We start from the raw sequence: 16,443 nt of genomic DNA, 5'->3' as shown, positions 1-16,443 counted from the left end.
CACCTGGTCTTTACTATCGATGATAGTGAACGAGTCATAACCCTAACAGGCTAAGTAAGGTCTGAGACCTTGGTTGAAGTCATCTGAGCACACAAATCTCCAAGGGCGCCCAAACTTTTACATCAGCCCATTTTCCTTTTAGTAGTTTTTAAACTGTAAAAAATGTCAATATTTCTTATTTTTTCCTAAAATACAAAGGAAATGTGTCATCTTTAACTTTAGGCCATTTAGATCATTTCATCTTCAACTTGCTTAACTGTTCACAATAAGTCATTTTGACCAGGGGTGACCGAACTTTTACATGACACTGCAGATTGTGTCATGTGATGATGGGAGTAGTAGTAGCTGACCGCAGAACAGACATGATAGTCTCCCTCCTCACCCTGCTGATCGGCCCATATTGCAGTCGCCTCTTTTACTCCATGTATAACCTCAACCTTAATATCAATCAGATCTTCACCCTAAAAAGAACAATGTAAGATGAGCTCAGGTCCCATCACTTCATGGTCAGATGTTGTGGGGACTTCAGTGTCATCTACCTGATGATCCTCCGGGATGTTGTGATTCTCCTCTGGACAGTCCTGGGGATACAGAGGACGGGGACATCTCTCTGGTGGATTTCTCCTCCTGGATCCATCTGTGGAGACACACAGACTGAATACATGACCTGCCGTGTATCTGTCTATATATGAGGCTCGTCTCTCAGAACCGGTAATTCTATATTTATGTATCAGGGACTAAATTACATTGTTGTGGTCCTCACCACCGGTACCGAGGACCCAGCACATTGTGGGCCTCAAGTATGAAGTGATAATCAGCGAGGCCAAAGCCTAATGCTCTCTGCTCTGCACTCGGAGGATGAAGACCATGAGGAGAGGGACAGAGAAGATCAGGGCTGTGGAGTTGGAGCCCATTTTGCTGGAGTCGATATAAAATGGACCGAGTGACCCCTAAAATATATAATAAATTGGGTATAGTAATTCAATGCAGTTTGTGGGAAATATTTTTTCATAAGAATTTGGGAAAGTTATGAAATGTCCTATAAATGTCCGTCCTATTCCTGATCTAAGGGTCTAGACTTTTAGATGAGATGAATCTGTGGTACAGTAAATTTATCACTTAAACATGAGCCGTGTATGAGGGAGTCGGAGTCATGGAAATTGAGGAGTCGGAGGTTTGGCTTACCGACTCCACAGCCCTGGAGAAGACCCTCGTCAGTCAGATGGAGGAGCCGTACTAAGAAACACAACTTCTCCAAGATTCATCTCCATCAGGGATGGAACCACAGAGGAGCTGGAGAAAGCTCCACACTTCTATCCATCGGTTCCTTTCCTAATTCGCCATTATGGAGATTGGGGGACGGATGGTGACCATTTACCAGTGATTGTTTTTTGAGAGCTCACAATGTCACTATGTGGATGTGGCCTCCCTCCTGGACAGGATCCTCTGGGATCACTCAGAGGAGAGAACCTGACATCCTCCTATTAAAAGATAAGTTACCGCTTTTTTATTCTTCTTTAAATAGAGATAAATCTCAACATCCGCCTCGATATAAACACTAAAATAGGCAGCAAGTGCAGCGTTTGTCTCTAAAGGAGGAAAAAAGGCACATGTACGGCTGACGGATGAAGTCACAGCGCCCGGAAGGACGGTGTTGTGGGGAGCACCCGGTACACAGCGGTTAGTACCTATCAATGTGTAGAAAGGACAACTAGAGAGCAGGCACCGGGGTCATGGGCGCTTACTGATGCACACGGGGAGCCAAGGAGAGATTGTCTGGTCAGACTCCACAGAAAAGCTCCATAATACATATTCTTCTGAGCAAACATCCCTTTAAGGGAGACTTACACTTATTATTACCACCCTTGTGCTGCCCGATGTTCCTGCAGGGCCAACACCTGCGTCATCATCCCACTTATATGATTCTGATCAGACCCCATGAAGAGGAGGAGCGGACCACCTGACATTTTGCTATCGTTGAGCCCTTGAGGCGAGAACACCCCGTCCCGCGCATTCTGATGTCATGTGATAACGCTCTTTAACCCCTTGCTGATATCTGGTGTTCATGCATGGAGCATGCCAGGTGCACGTATGTGGAGAGAGCTCCAATTGCTGCCATTTAACCACTTCACTGCTGCTGACAGCCTGACAGTGCCATTTAAAGGGAACCCGTTATGTAAAACAATGCTATTAACCTGCAGACATCAGGCCAATCTACAGGTTAATAGCATTTTGAACCTGCTTGGCGCCCACATTTACAGCCACGCTGTCGGTAGGAAATGAACCTTATTCCACTCCACAGTGTTTGGCTTCCGGTCATAGAGTTTGGGTCGGAGCAGCTACAGTCACTGCTCAGTGTAAAGAGAGCGGCAGCACTTACCGCACCCCGGCACTGACTGACAGCCAGCTCAGCATTAGAGCTGGCAGTCAGTCAGTGCCGGGGGTGCGGATTCAGCCGCTGCTCACTGTATACTGAGGAGAGACTGAATCCGCGCCCCCAGGTACTGACTGATAGCCAGCTCAAATGTTGACCCGGCTGTCAGTCAGTGCCGGGGGCGCGGTAACATAAGCTGCTCTCTATACACTCAACAGTGACTGTAGCTGCGCCGGCCGAAACTATGACTGGAAACCGAACACTGCTAGGGAACATCTGCAGGTTAATAGTGTTATTTTACATGACAGGTTCCCTTTATGTGGTTGGGTGTCCCATTCTCCTGCCAATCAGTCAATAAATCGGAGGATCCCAACAACGGTTTGCCATGACTACCAGCGGCCTGCAGAAGACCCCCGTCTCTGCCTCCATGGGTTTCCTATGAAGCCCGGTATGAATAGGATTGTAGCATCGGCGTCTCTACCAGTTACCTGTTGTGCCCGCCAGTTTGCCTACCTGGAGCACTCGTCTGGCTATCAGCCGAATCAGCCTGCTTGTCTACAAGTCAGCCTGCCTGCTGTGCTCATCCGCTGTACCGGTCAGTTCCTGCCATCTGACCCGTGGGAATCACCTGCTCTCATACAAGGTCGGTCCCAGAGTGGCACCTGGTCCCTCTGCTCGGTCCCTCCCTGGTTCACGGAGTCGACTGAGCCGCTGTGCGACCTTAGTCACGCTCCTCTGGTCCCTCCTTGCACCGCAGCACAGAGGTTCCACCACCCGGATCCACAACAAGGATCTTAGGTTGAAGTCGCCATTATTTTTGCTTTGTCTCCCAAAATGAGAAGAATTTTATTTATTTTTTTTTTAAAAAAAAACAAACATATTTGGCATTTTCACTTCAGGATTTATCCCACACAGTAAACGCCATAAGGAAAAAAACATCAAAACCTCAAAAACACCTCCCCAAAACTGCAATGAAAATAGATCAAAAAGTCACAGATACCCCTAAAATGGTACCAATAAAAAGGTCAGCGGCCATTCAAGAAGAGAAGCCCTCACACAGCTCCGATAAAGGAAGATAGTGATGGGTGTCAGCAGGGCCGGCTCCAGGTTTTTCTGGGCCCCGGGCGAAAGAGTCTCAGTGGCCCCTTTAACACATACCACGATTCATGATGCACAGATACCGCAGAGAAATATATATATATATATATATATAGTACAATGCAAAGATTTCACTTCTTACATTACATGAGTGATATCTATTGTAAATTCCACAATAGCTCAGAAACCAGCGAATCGCTCCACACAGTATACTGGCCCCCATATAAGGCTCCATACGGAATACTGGCCCCCATATAACGCTTCATACGGAATACTGGCCCCCATATAAGGCCCCATACGGAATACTGGCCCCCATATAAGGCCCCATGCAGGATGTCACCCCCTTCTCTTTATAATGCCCCATGCAGGATGTCACCCCCCCTCTCTTTACAATGCCCCATACAGGATGTCACCCCCCCTCTCTTTATAATGCCCCATGCAGGATGTCACCCCTCCCCTCTCTTTATAATGCCCCATGCAGGATGTCACCCCCCCTCTCTTTACAATGCCCATGCAGGATGTCACCCCTCCCCTCTCTTTATAATGCCCCATGCAGGATGTCACCCCTCCCCTCTCTTTATAATGCCCCATACAGGATGTCACCCCCCCTCTCTTTATAATGCCACATGCAGGATGTCACCCCCCCTCTCTTTATAATGCCCCATGCAGGATGTCATCCCCCCCTCTCTTTATAATGCCCCATGCAAGATGTCACCCCCCCATATTATGCCCCATGCAGGATGTCACCCCCCTCCCCATATTATGCCCCATGTCTCCATACATTAAAAAAAAAAAAAATCAAATACTCACCTCCCTCCTCCAGCCGCTGCTCGGGTCCGGACTCCAGCGTGGCCGGCGTCGTCCCTCTCTGCGCTGCCTGTGACGGCTCAGGGGAGCGCCCGGTGGAAAGACGTCACCGTGCCCTCTGACCTGAGACGTCACAGGAAGCGCACAGCAGGAAGACGGCGGATCTGCGGAGGCACGGGGAGAGGTAATTATCCGGCTGCCGGGGCCCTGAGCAAGCGGCGGAGAAGGGTGGGCACTGACACCGCTCTCCTCCGCCCATGGCCCAGCGGGGTGCGCGACCGCCAGTGGGCCCCCCTGCCTGCTCAGGGCCCCAGCACTTGCCCGGGTGCGCCGGGTGCTGACGCCGGCCCTGGGTGTCAGGAACAGTTCTGAATATTTAACCCATAAAATATATTCTAAAAAAAAAAAAATGGAAGTTTGGAATCACCGTAACTGTAATGACCTGGAAATTCACAGCGAGGTCACAAAACCCAAAACATAAATGTGGAATAGGATTTTTGTTTTCTTTTTATTAACTGTTTGGCCTCATCTGGAATTTTTCCTGTTTTTCAGCACATTATATGGTAAAATGTCATGTAAAAAACAGAAGAGCTCAAACATCTGTGGATGGAAAAATATAAATATTATGGCCTATAGAAGAAGGGGAGGAAAAAAATGGAAATTTGCCCTATCAGGATGGGTTTGAAACTTTGACATTGACTCCTAGGATTTCTGAATCCTGTAGATGGCGCTAGAGACCATGTTCTCTGCATCTGGCAAAAGGAAATTTGCATATCTTATTTCCCATGGGGCATTACATGGCCTATAACTCTCCGTACTCAGAATCTCCGCTGTCCTCCAGGAGACACATTCCCCCTATAGAGAGGAGTGCGCGGTGATGAGACCGTCTCCTCCAGTGCGGAAAGTTCTGTGCTTCTCCGCCTGCAGAGCGAGTGGTGAATAGACGCGGGGGCCGGAGAACTGCTGGAGCCTCCATGTCCGGCTCTGGGGGGTGATCGGCTCCACCACGCTCCATCTTCATGTCAGGACTCGTGTTTCGGGGTCTGAGGGACGGTCCGGTGCCGATATTTATCCAGGACTTTGTGCTCAGTACGGAGAAAGTGATTTGTCACAAAGAAGAAGAATGAACGGAGGAGACCAAGGAAGATCACACAAGTGTCAGCCAAGAGGGAGGAGCCGGACGCCCGACCACGACTGATGACGACATTGAGCCGGCACCGATTCTGAGGGACGGACGAGCGACAGCGGATTAGGAGGAAAATCATCAGTAAATTAACCCCGACTCTGCTGAGTAACGATCCACAACAGACTCAGGTACCGAAAGATCTCACAGGAGAGAACGGACAGAAGCGCTGGGACATGTGCAGACAAAATGTGACCGATGCTCTAAGGAAGGTGAAAGATTCTGAAAGAAGCCGCCGAGGACGAAGACTCAAGACTGATGAAGACGACAGCGGAGAAACCGCGACTCACAGATCAGAAGAGAAGAATCAGGGAATGAAAGCTGTGAGAAAATGTAGAGAAAACCAGAGCAAGTCTGGAGAAAAATCATCTATTATAGGAGGAGGCCGAGAGACGTCATCACATCCACCGGAGCCAACAAGAGTCTCCTCTCACCTGGTGATGTCAGAGGCCGGAGCGCCTCCATCATCACCTCCTGGTACCGATCCTGGTGTCCTTCTAGATACTCCCACTCCTCCATGGAGAGATAGACAGCGACGCCCTGACACCTTATAGGAACCTGACAACAACGACACCGTCATCACCCAGAATCCTCCAGTGCCGTCCTGTATAATGTCCCAGCAGTCACCTCTCCGCTCATCACCCAGAATCCTCCAGTGCTGTCCTGTATAATGTCCCAGCAGTCACCTCTCCAGTCATCACCCAGAATCCTACAGTGCTGTCCTGTACAATGTCCCAGCAGTCACCTCTCCGCTCATCACCCAGAATCCTCCAGTGCTGTCCTGTATAATGTCCGAGCAGTCACCTCTCCGCTCATCACCCAGAATCCTCCAGTGCTGTCCTGTATAATGTCCCAGCAGTCACCTCTCCGCTCATCACCCAGAATCCTCCAGTGCTGTCCTGTATAATGTCCCAGCAGTCACCTCTCCGCTCATCACCCAGAATCCTCCAGTGCTGTCCTGTATAATGTCCCAGCAGTCACCTCTCCGCTCATCACCCAGAATCCTCCAGTGCTGTCCTGTATAATGTCCCAGCAGTCACCTCTCCGCTCATCACCCAGAATCCTCCAGTGCTGTCCTGTATAATGTCCCAGCAGTCACCGCTCCGGTCATCACCCAGAATCCTCCAGTGCTGTCCTGCATAATGTCCCAGCAGTCACCTCTCCGCTCATCACCCAGAATCCTCCAGTGCTGTCCTGTATAATCTCCCAGAAGTCACCTCTCCGCTCATCACCCAGAATCCTCCAGTGCCGTCCTGTATAATGTCCCAGCAGTCACCTCTCCGCTCATCACCCAGAATCCTCCAGTGCTGTCCTGTATAATGTCCCAGCAGTCACCTCTCCGGTCATCACCCAGAATCCTTCAGTGCTGTCCTGTATAATGTCCCAGCAGTCACCTCTCCGGTCATCACCCAGAATCCTTCAGTGCTGTCCTGTATAATGTCCCAGCAGTCACCTCTCCGGTCATCACCCAGAATCCTCCAGTGCTGTCCTGTATAATGTCCCAGCAGTCACCTCTCCGGTCATCACCCAGAATCCTTCAGTGCTGTCCTGTATAATGTCCCAGCAGTCACCTCTCCGCTCATCACCCAGAATCCTCCAGTGCTGTCCTGTATAATGTCCCAGCAGTCACCTCTCCAGTCATCACCCAGAATCCTCCAGTGCTGTCCTGTATAATGTCCGAGCAGTCACCTCTCCGGTCATCACCCAGAATCCTCCAGTGCTGTCCTGTATAATGTCCCAGCAGTCACCTCTCCACTCATCACCCAGAATCCTCCAGTGCTGTCCTGTATAATGTCCCAGCAGTCACCTCTCCGGTCATCACCCAGAATCCTCCAGTGCTGTCCTGTATAATGTTCCAACAGTCACCTCTCCGCTCATCACCCAGAATCCTCCAGTGCTGTCCTGTATAATGTCCCAGCAGTCACCTCTCCGCTCATCACCCAGAATCCTCCAGTGCTGTCCTGTATAATGTCCCAGCAGTCACCTCTCCGCTCATCACCCAGAATCCTCCAGTGCTGTCCTGTATAATGTCCCAGCAGTCACCTCTCCGCTCATCACCCAGAATCCTCCAGTGCTGTCCTGTATAATGTCCCAGCAGTCACCTCTCCGGTCATCACCCAGAATCCTCCAGTGCTGTCCTGTATAATGTTCCAACAGTCACCTCTCCGGTCATCACCCAGAATCCTCCAGTGCTGTCCTGTATAATGTCCCAGCAGTCACCTCTCCGGTCATCACCCAGAATCCTCCAGTGCTGTCCTGTATAATGTTCCAACAGTCACCTCTCCGCTCATCACCCAGAATCCTCCAGTGCTGTCCTGTATAATGTCCCAGCAGTCACCTCTCCGCTCATCACCCAGAATCCTCCAGTACTGTCCTGTATAATGTCCCAGCAGTCACCTCTCCGGTCATCACCCAGAATCCTCCAGTGCTGTCCTGTATAATGTCCCAGCAGTCACCTCTCCAGTCATCACCCAGAATCCTCCAGTGCTGTCCTGTATAATGTCCCAGCAGTCACCTCTCCACTCATCCCCCAGAATCCTCCAGTGCTGTCCTGTATAATGTCCCAGCAGTCTCCTCTCCGCTCATCACCCAGAATCCTCCAGTGCTGTCCTGTATAATGTCCCAGCAGTCACCTCTCTGCTCATCACCCAGAATCCTCCAGTGCTGTCCTGTATAATGTCCCAGCAGTCACCTCTCCACTCATCACCCAGAATCCTCCAGTGCTGTCCTGTATAATGTCCCAGCAGTCACCTCTCCTGTCATCACCCAGAATCCTCCAGTGCTGCCCTGTATAATGTCCCAGCAGTCACCTCTCCGGTCATCACCCAGAATCCTCCAGTGCTGTCCTGTATAATGTCCCAGCAGTCACCTCTCCGGTCATCACCCAGAATCCTCCAGTGCTGTCCTGTATAATGTCCCAGCAGTCACCTCTCCAGTCATCACCCAGAATCCTCCAGTGCTGTCCTGTATAATGTCCCAGCAGTCACCTCTCGGGTCATCACCCAGAATCCTCCAGTGCTGTCCTGCATAATGTCCCAGCAGTCACCTCTCCGCTCAGCAGCTCAATCATCTTGTTGCTGAGCTCTAGGATCTTCTTCTTCTTCCTCTCATGTATCGGGGGGTGCGGGGGAGGCTCTTTGATGGGGTCCGGGCTCCGCCCTCCTGACTCCTGGAGATGGATGATGGGAGTCACACCCTCCCCTGGTGTCTTCCTCACTATTGTGTAATCCTGTGTATGGAGAGAGACACTTAGGGAGAAGAATTCCTTCCCGACTCCAGATCTGACAATCAGTAGAAATCCCGGGATCAATAACCGTCTCCAGTAATCTGGGGCCATAACCTGGAATATTATTACACTCAGGACAGACATCCAGGCCCCTCTACAGCTCTTATAGGGAATCCCCATGACAACTCCTCCTGGCAGAGAGCTGCACACAATCACTGCTCTTACAGTAAAGAATCCTTCTCTTCCTCTTCTGGATTTCCTCTTCCCGATGTCGGACTTGTTACATAACACAATAAAGCTGATAGAAATGTAGAGGAGTTACCTCTCCGCTCAGCAGGGAGATGATCTCCAGGGTGAAGTGTAATAATCTTCTGGTGGTCTCGTCCTCGTCCATCCTCGGGGTCATTCAGGAGAAGGAGGGATGAACACTGGATCAGCTGGAGGGATCTCGTCCTGCCGGCGCCTTCATGATAAACGAGAAGATGGAGATCACAGGGGACGATATAACGACAATCACTGAATTCTGCCCCAAATATCCGACATTTATCAGGAAGAATCTGGAGGAAAAGCCACAAACTCCACCGCGGCCTCCTCCGCCGACCTGACCGTTCATTATCAGCCTCGTAGGAGGACAGTCACCGTGGTAACCACACCGCCAGCAGAGGTCGGTCACCGTGGTAACTACACCTCCAGCAGGGGACGGTCAGTGTGGTAACTACACCTCCAGTGGGGGCGGTCACCATGGTAACTACACCTCCAGCGGAGGACGGTCACCGTGGTAACTCCACCTCCAGCGGGGGCGGTCACCGTGGTAACTCCACCTCCAGCGGGGGACGGTCACCGTGGTAACTCCACCTCCAGCGGGGGACGGTCACCGTGGTAACTCCACCTCCAGCGGGGGACGGTCACCGTGGTAACTCCCACCTCCAGCGAAGGACGGTCACTGTGGTAACTCCACCTCCAGCGGGGTCGGCCACCGTGGTAACTCCACCTCCAGCGGGGACGGTCACCGTGGTAACTCCACCTCTAGCGGGGGACGGTCACCGTGGTAACTACACCTCCAGCGGGGGACGGTCACCGTGGTAACTACACCTCCAGCGGGGGACGGTCACCGTGGTAACTACACCTCCAGCGGGGGACGGTCAGCGTGGTAACTACACCTCCAGCGGGGGACGGTCACCGTGGTAACTACACCTCCAGCGGGGGTCGGTCACCGTGGTAACTCCACCTCCAGCAGGGGTCGGTCACCGTGGTAACTCCACCTCCAGCGGGGGACGGTCACCGTGGTAACTCCACCTCCAGCAGGGGACGGTCACCGTGGTAACTCCACCTCCAGCGGGGGACGGTCACCGTGGTAACTTCACCTCCAGTGGGGGACGGTCACCGTGGTAACTCCACCTCCAGCGGGGGACGGTCACCGTGGTAACTCCACCTCCAGCGGGGGACGGTCACCGTGGTAACTGCACCTCCAGCGGGGGACGGTCACAGTGGTAACTCCACCTCCAGCGGGGGACGGTCACCGTGGTAACTCCACCTCCAGCGGGGGGCGGTCACCGTGGTAACTCCACCTCCAGCGGGGGCGGTGAGGTGAGGAGGAGCCGCTGCACATCCCCCATACAACACTGAGGAGCCGCAGTCACATGGAGCAGGAGCCTCCACAGGAACAGCTCTGATCTCACCCCACACTCTCCTCTCACAGATTCACCACAAACCCTCCCTGTAATCTCACCGGAATGGCGGGAAGCGGAAACCTGCTGCTGGCTGATACCAGAGAGCAAGAGCTGCGCACAACCAGGACGGAGCTGCTGCACTGAGAGCGGGAGGAGCTGTGGTGACGTCACCGCCATGTGATCAGGGGGCGGAGCTCAGGAGAGAGGGGGGTGAAGGAGCTGTGGTGACGTCACCGCCATGTGCTCAGGGGGCGGAGCTCAGGAGAGAGGTGGTGAAGGACCTGTGGTGACGTCACCGCCATGTGATCAGTGGGCGGAGCTCAGGAGAGATGTGAAGGCCATGTGATGTGATGACGTCACCGCAGCTCCTCCCGCTCGGTATAGCTCTGTGTTGCGCTCTGTTGCTCTCTGGTGTCAGCCCCAGTGGTGATGGATGGAGTCACAGCGGAGGCTGCTGTCTGTGTACAGGGCGGGGACTCCAGCACTGAGCCCCCGCTGGAGGTGGAGTTACCACAGTGACCGCCCCCGCTGGAGGTGGAGTTACCACGGTGACCGACCCCTGCTGGAGGTGGAGTTACCACGGTGACCGACCCCCGCTGGAGGTGTAGTTACCACGGTGACCGTCCCCCGCTGGAGGTGTAGTTACCACGCTGACCGTCCCCCGCTGGAGGTGTAGTTACCACGGTGACCGTCCCCCGCTGGAGGTGTAGTTACCACGGTGACCGTCCCCCGCTGGAGGTGTAGTTACCACGGTGACCGTCCCCCGCTAGAGGTGGAGTTACCACGGTGACCGTCCCCGCTGGAGGTGGAGTTACCACGGTGGCCGACCCCGCTGGAGGTGGAGTTACCACAGTGACCGTCCTTCGCTGGAGGTGGGAGTTACCACGGTGACCGCCCCCCGCTGGAGGTGGAGTTACCACGGTGACCGTCCCCCGCTGGAGGTGGAGTTACCACGGTGACCGTCCCCCGCTGGAGGTGGAGTTACCACGCTGACCGTCCCCCGCTGGAGGTGGAGTTACCACGGTGACCGACCCCCGCTGGAGGTGGAGTTACCACGGTGACCGTCCCCCGCTGGAGGTGGAGTTACCAAGGTGACCGCCCCCCGCTGGAGGTGGAGTTACCACGGTGACCGTCCCCCGCTGGAGGTGTAGTTACCACGGTGACCGTCCCCCGCTGGAGGTGGAGTTACCAAGGTGACCGCCCCCCGCTGGAGGTGGAGTTACCAAGGTGACCACCCCCCGCTGGAGGTGGAGTTACCACGGTGACCGCCCCCCGCTGGAGGTGGAGTTACCACGGTGACCGTCCCCCGCTGGAGGTGGAGTTACCACGGTGACCGTCCCCCGCTGGAGGTGGAGTTACCACGCTGACCGTCCCCCGCTGGAGGTGGAGTTACCACGGTGACCGACCCCCGCTGGAGGTGGAGTTACCACGGTGACCGTCCCCCGCTGGAGGTGGAGTTACCACGGTGACCGACCCCCGCTGGAGGTGGAGTTACCACGGTGACCGTCCCCCGCTGGAGGTGGAGTTACCACGGTGACCGTCCCCCGCTGGAGGTGGAGTTACCACGGTGACCGTCCCCCGCTGGAGGTGGAGATACCACGGTGACCGCCCCACGGTGACCGCCCCCCGCTGGAGGTGGAGTTACCAAGGTGACCGCCCCCCGCTGGAGGTGGAGTTACCACGGTGACCGCCCCCCGCTGGAGGTGGAGTTACCAAGGTGACCGTCCCCCGCTGGAGGTGGAGTTACCACGGTGACCGCCCCCCGCTGGAGGTGGAGTTACCAAGGTGACCGTCCCCCGCTGGAGGTGGAGTTACCACGGTAACCGCCCCCCGCTGGAGGTGGAGTTACCACGCTGACCGTCCCCCGCTGGAGGTGGAGTTACCACGGTGACCGCCCCCCGCTGGAGGTGGAGTTACCAAGGTGACCGTCCCCCGCTGGAGGTGGAGTTACCACGGTAACCGCCCCCCGCTGGAGGTGGAGTTACCACGCTGACCGTCCCCCGCTGGAGGTGGAGTTACCAAGGTGACCGCCCCCCGCTGGAGGTGGAGTTACCACGGTGACCGCCCCCCGCTGGAGGTGGAGTTACCAAGGTGACCGTCCCCCGCTGGAGGTGGAGTTACCACGGTAACCGCCCCCCGCTGGAGGTGGAGTTACCACGCTGACCGTCCCCCGCTGGAGGTGGAGTTACCACGGTGACCGTCCCTCGCTGGAGGTGGAGTTACCACAGTGACCGTCCTCTGCTGGAAGTGGAGTTACCACGGTGACCGTCCCCCACTGGAGGTGTAGTTACCACGGTGATCGTCCCCCGCTGGAGGTGGAGTTACCACGGTGACCGTCCTCCGCTGGAGGTGGAGTTACCACGGTGACCGTCCCCGCTGGAGGTGAAGTTACCACGGTGACCGTCCTCTGCTGGAGGTGGAGTTACCACGGTGACCGTCCCCCGCTGGAGGTGGAGTTACCATGGTGACCGTCCCCCGCTGGAAGTGGAGTTACCACGGTGACCGTCCTCTGCTGGAGGTGGAGTTACCACGGTGACCGTCCCCCGCTGGAGGTGGAGTTACCACGGTGACCGCCCCCGCTGGAGGTGGAGTTACCACGGTGACCGTCCTCTGCTGGAGGTGGAGTTACCACGGTGACCGTCCCCCGCTGGAGGTGGAGTTACCACGGTGACCGTCCTCTGCTGGAGGTGGAGTTACCACGGTGACCGTCCCCCGCTGGAGGTGGAGTTACCACGGTGACCGTCCCCCGCTGGAGGTGGAGTTACCACGGTGACCGTCCCCCGCTGGAGGTGGAGTTACCACGGTGACCGCCCCCCGCTGGAGGTGGAGTTACCACGGTGACCGTCCCCCGCTGGCGCTGTAGTTACCTCGGTGACCGTCCCCCGCTGGAGGTGTGGTTACCACGGTGACCGCCCCCCGCTGGAGGTGGAGATACCACGGTGACCGTCCCCCGCTGGAGGTGGAGTTACCACGGTGACCGTCCCCCGCTGGAGGTGGAGTTACCACGGTGACCGCCCCCCGCTGGAGGTGGAGTTACCAAGGTGACCGTCCCCCGCTGGAGGTGGAGTTACCACGGTGACCGCCCCCCGCTGGAGGTGGAGTTACCACGCTGACCGTCCCCCGCTGGAGGTGGAGTTACCACGCTGACCGTCCCCCGCTGGAGGTGGAGTTACCACGGTGACCGTCCCCCGCTGGAGGTGCAGTTACCACAGTGACCGTCCCCCGCTGGCGGTGCAGTTACCACGGTGACCGTCCCCCGCTGGAGGTGTAGTTACCACGGTGACCGTCCCCCGCTGGCACTGTAGTTACCACGGTGACCGTCTCCCGCTGGAGTTGTGGTTACCACGCTGACCGTCCCCCGCTGGAGGTGGAGTTACCACGGTGACCGTCCCTCGCTGGAGGTGTAGTTACCACAGTGACCGTCCTCTGCTGGAAGTGGAGTTACCACGGTGACCGTCCCCCACTGGAGGTGTAGTTACCACGGTGACCGTCCCCCGCTGGAGGTGGAGTTACCACGGTGACCGTCCTCCGCTGGAGGTGGAGTTACCACGGTGACCGTCCCCGCTGGAGGTGAAGTTACCACGGTGACCGTCCTCTGCTGGAGGTGGAGTTACCACGGTGACCGTCCCCCGCTGGAGGTGGAGTTACCATGGTGACCGTCCCCCGCTGGAAGTGGAGTTACCACGGTGACCGTCCTCTGCTGGAGGTGGAGTTACCACGGTGACCGTCCCCCGCTGGAGGTGGAGTTACCACGGTGACCGCCCCCGCTGGAGGTGGAGTTACCACGGTGACCGTCCTCTGCTGGAGGTGGAGTTACCACGGTGACCGTCCCCCGCTGGAGGTGGAGTTACCACGGTGACCGTCCCCCGCTGGAGGTGGAGTTACCACGGTGACCGTCCCCCGCTGGAGGTGGAGTTACCACGGTGACCGTCCCCCGCTGGAGGTGGAGTTACCACGCTGACCGTCCCCCGCTGGAGGTGGAGTTACCACGCTGACCGTCCCCCGCTGGAGGTGGAGTTACCACGGTGACCGTCCCCCACTGGAGGTGCAGTTACCACGGTGACCGTCCCCCGCTGGCGGTGCAGTTACCACGGTGACCGTCCCCCGCTGGAGGTGTAGTTACCACGGTGACCGTCCCCCGCTGGCACTGTAGTTACCACGGTGACCGTCTCCCGCTGGAGTTGTGGTTACCACGCTGACCGTCCCCCGCTGGAGGTGGAGTTACCACGGTGACCGTCCCTCGCTGGAGGTGGAGTTACCACAGTGACCGTCCTCTGCTGGAAGTGGAGTTACCACGGTGACCGTCCCCCACTGGAGGTGTAGTTACCACGGTGACCGTCCCCCGCTGGAGGTGGAGTTACCACGGTGACCGTCCTCCGCTGGAGGTGGAGTTACCACGGTGACCGTCCCCGCTGGAGGTGAAGTTACCACGGTGACCGTCCTCTGCTGGAGGTGGAGTTACCACGGTGACCGTCCCCCGCTGGAGGTGGAGTTACCACGGTGACCGTCCCCCGCTGGAGGTGGAGTTACCATGGTGACCGTCCCCCGCTGGAAGTGGAGTTACCACGGTGACCGTCCTCTGCTGGAGGTGGAGTTACCACGGTGACCGTCCCCCGCTGGAGGTGGAGTTACCACGGTGACCGCCCCCGCTGGAGGTGGAGTTACCACGGTGACCGTCCTCTGCTGGAGGTGGAGTTACCACGGTGACCGTCCCCCGCTGGAGGTGGAGTTACCACGGTGACCGTCCTCTGCTGGAGGTGGAGTTACCACGGTGACCGTCCCCCGCTGGAGGTGGAGTTACCACGGTGACCGTCCCCCGCTGGAGGTGGAGTTACCACGGTGACCGTCCCCCGCTGGAGGTGGAGTTACCACGGTGACCGCCCCCCGCTGGAGGTGGAGTTACCACGGTGACCGTCCCCCGCTGGCGCTGTAGTTACCACGGTGACCGTCCCCCGCTGGAGGTGTGGTTACCACGGTGACCGCCCCCCGCTGGAGGTGGAGTTACCACGGTGACCGCCCCCGCTGGAGGTGGAGTTACCACGGTGACCGTCCTCTGCTGGAGGTGGAGTTACCACGGTGACCGTCCCCCGCTGGAGGTGGAGTTACCACGGTGACCGTCCTCTGCTGGAGGTGGAGTTACCACGGTGACCGTCCCCCGCTGGAGGTGGAGTTACCACGGTGACCGTCCCCCGCTGGAGGTGGAGTTACCACGGTGACCGTCCCCCGCTGGAGGTGGAGTTACCACGGTGACCGCCCCCCGCTGGAGGTGGAGTTACCACGGTGACCGTCCCCCGCTGGCGCTGTAGTTACCACGGTGACCGTCCCCCGCTGGAGGTGTGGTTACCACGGTGACCGCCCCCCGCTGGAGGTGGAGATACCACGGTGACCGTCCCCCGCTGGAGGTGGAGTTACCACGGTGACCGTCCCCCGCTGGAGGTGGAGTTACCACGGTGACCGCCCCCCGCTGGAGGTGGAGTTACCAAGGTGACCGTCCCCCGCTGGAGGTGGAGTTACCACGGTGACCGCCCCCCGCTGGAGGTGGAGTTACCACGCTGACCGTCCCCCGCTGGAGGTGGAGTTACCACGCTGACCGTCCCCCGCTGGAGGTGGAGTTACCACGCTGACCGTCCCCCGCTGGAGGTGCAGTTACCACAGTGACCGTCCCCCGCTGGCGGTGCAGTTACCACGGTGACCGTCCCCCGCTGGAGGTGTAGTTACCACGGTGACCGTCCCCCGCTGGCACTGTAGTTACCACGGTGACCGTCTCCCGCTGGAGTTGTGGTTACCACGGTGACCTTCCCCCGCTGGCGCTGTAGTTACCACGGTGACCGTCCCCCGCTGGTGGTGTAGTTACCACGGTGACCGTCCCCCCCGCTGGCTGTGTAGTTACCACGGTGACCGTCCTCCTACGAGGCTGATAATGAGCGGTCAGATCGGTGGAGTTTGTGGCTTTTCCTCCAGATTCTTCCTGATAAATGTCGGATATTTGGGGCAGAATTCAGTGATTGTCGTTATATCGTCCCCTGTGATCTCCATCTTCTTCTTTATCATTAAGACGCCGGCAGGACGAGATCCCTCCAGCTGA

The 16,443-nt window shown here is 56.9% G+C and overlaps 1 protein-coding gene across 1 annotated transcript in view; it reads right to left on the bottom strand.

Moving 5' to 3' along the window:
- Positions 1-492, bottom strand: part of LOC141201524 (uncharacterized) — a 240,722-nt gene extending 240,230 nt beyond the window's left edge. Inside the window, exon 1 of the mRNA XM_073663527.1 lies at positions 383-492. The gene's annotated coding sequence lies outside the window, so the exon portion shown is untranslated. The remainder of the gene's footprint in view (positions 1-382) is intronic.
- Between the last annotated feature and the right edge of the window lie 15,951 nt (positions 493-16,443).

This window comes from Phyllobates terribilis, unplaced genomic scaffold (genome assembly GCF_046119375.1).
Source record: "Phyllobates terribilis strain yellow unplaced genomic scaffold, ASM4611937v1 Scaffold_117__1_contigs__length_5270597, whole genome shotgun sequence".
NCBI lineage: Eukaryota > Metazoa > Chordata > Amphibia > Anura > Dendrobatidae > Phyllobates > Phyllobates terribilis.
Note: the sequence above shows the minus strand (reverse complement) of the source record. Positions and strands in the feature narration are given on the sequence as shown.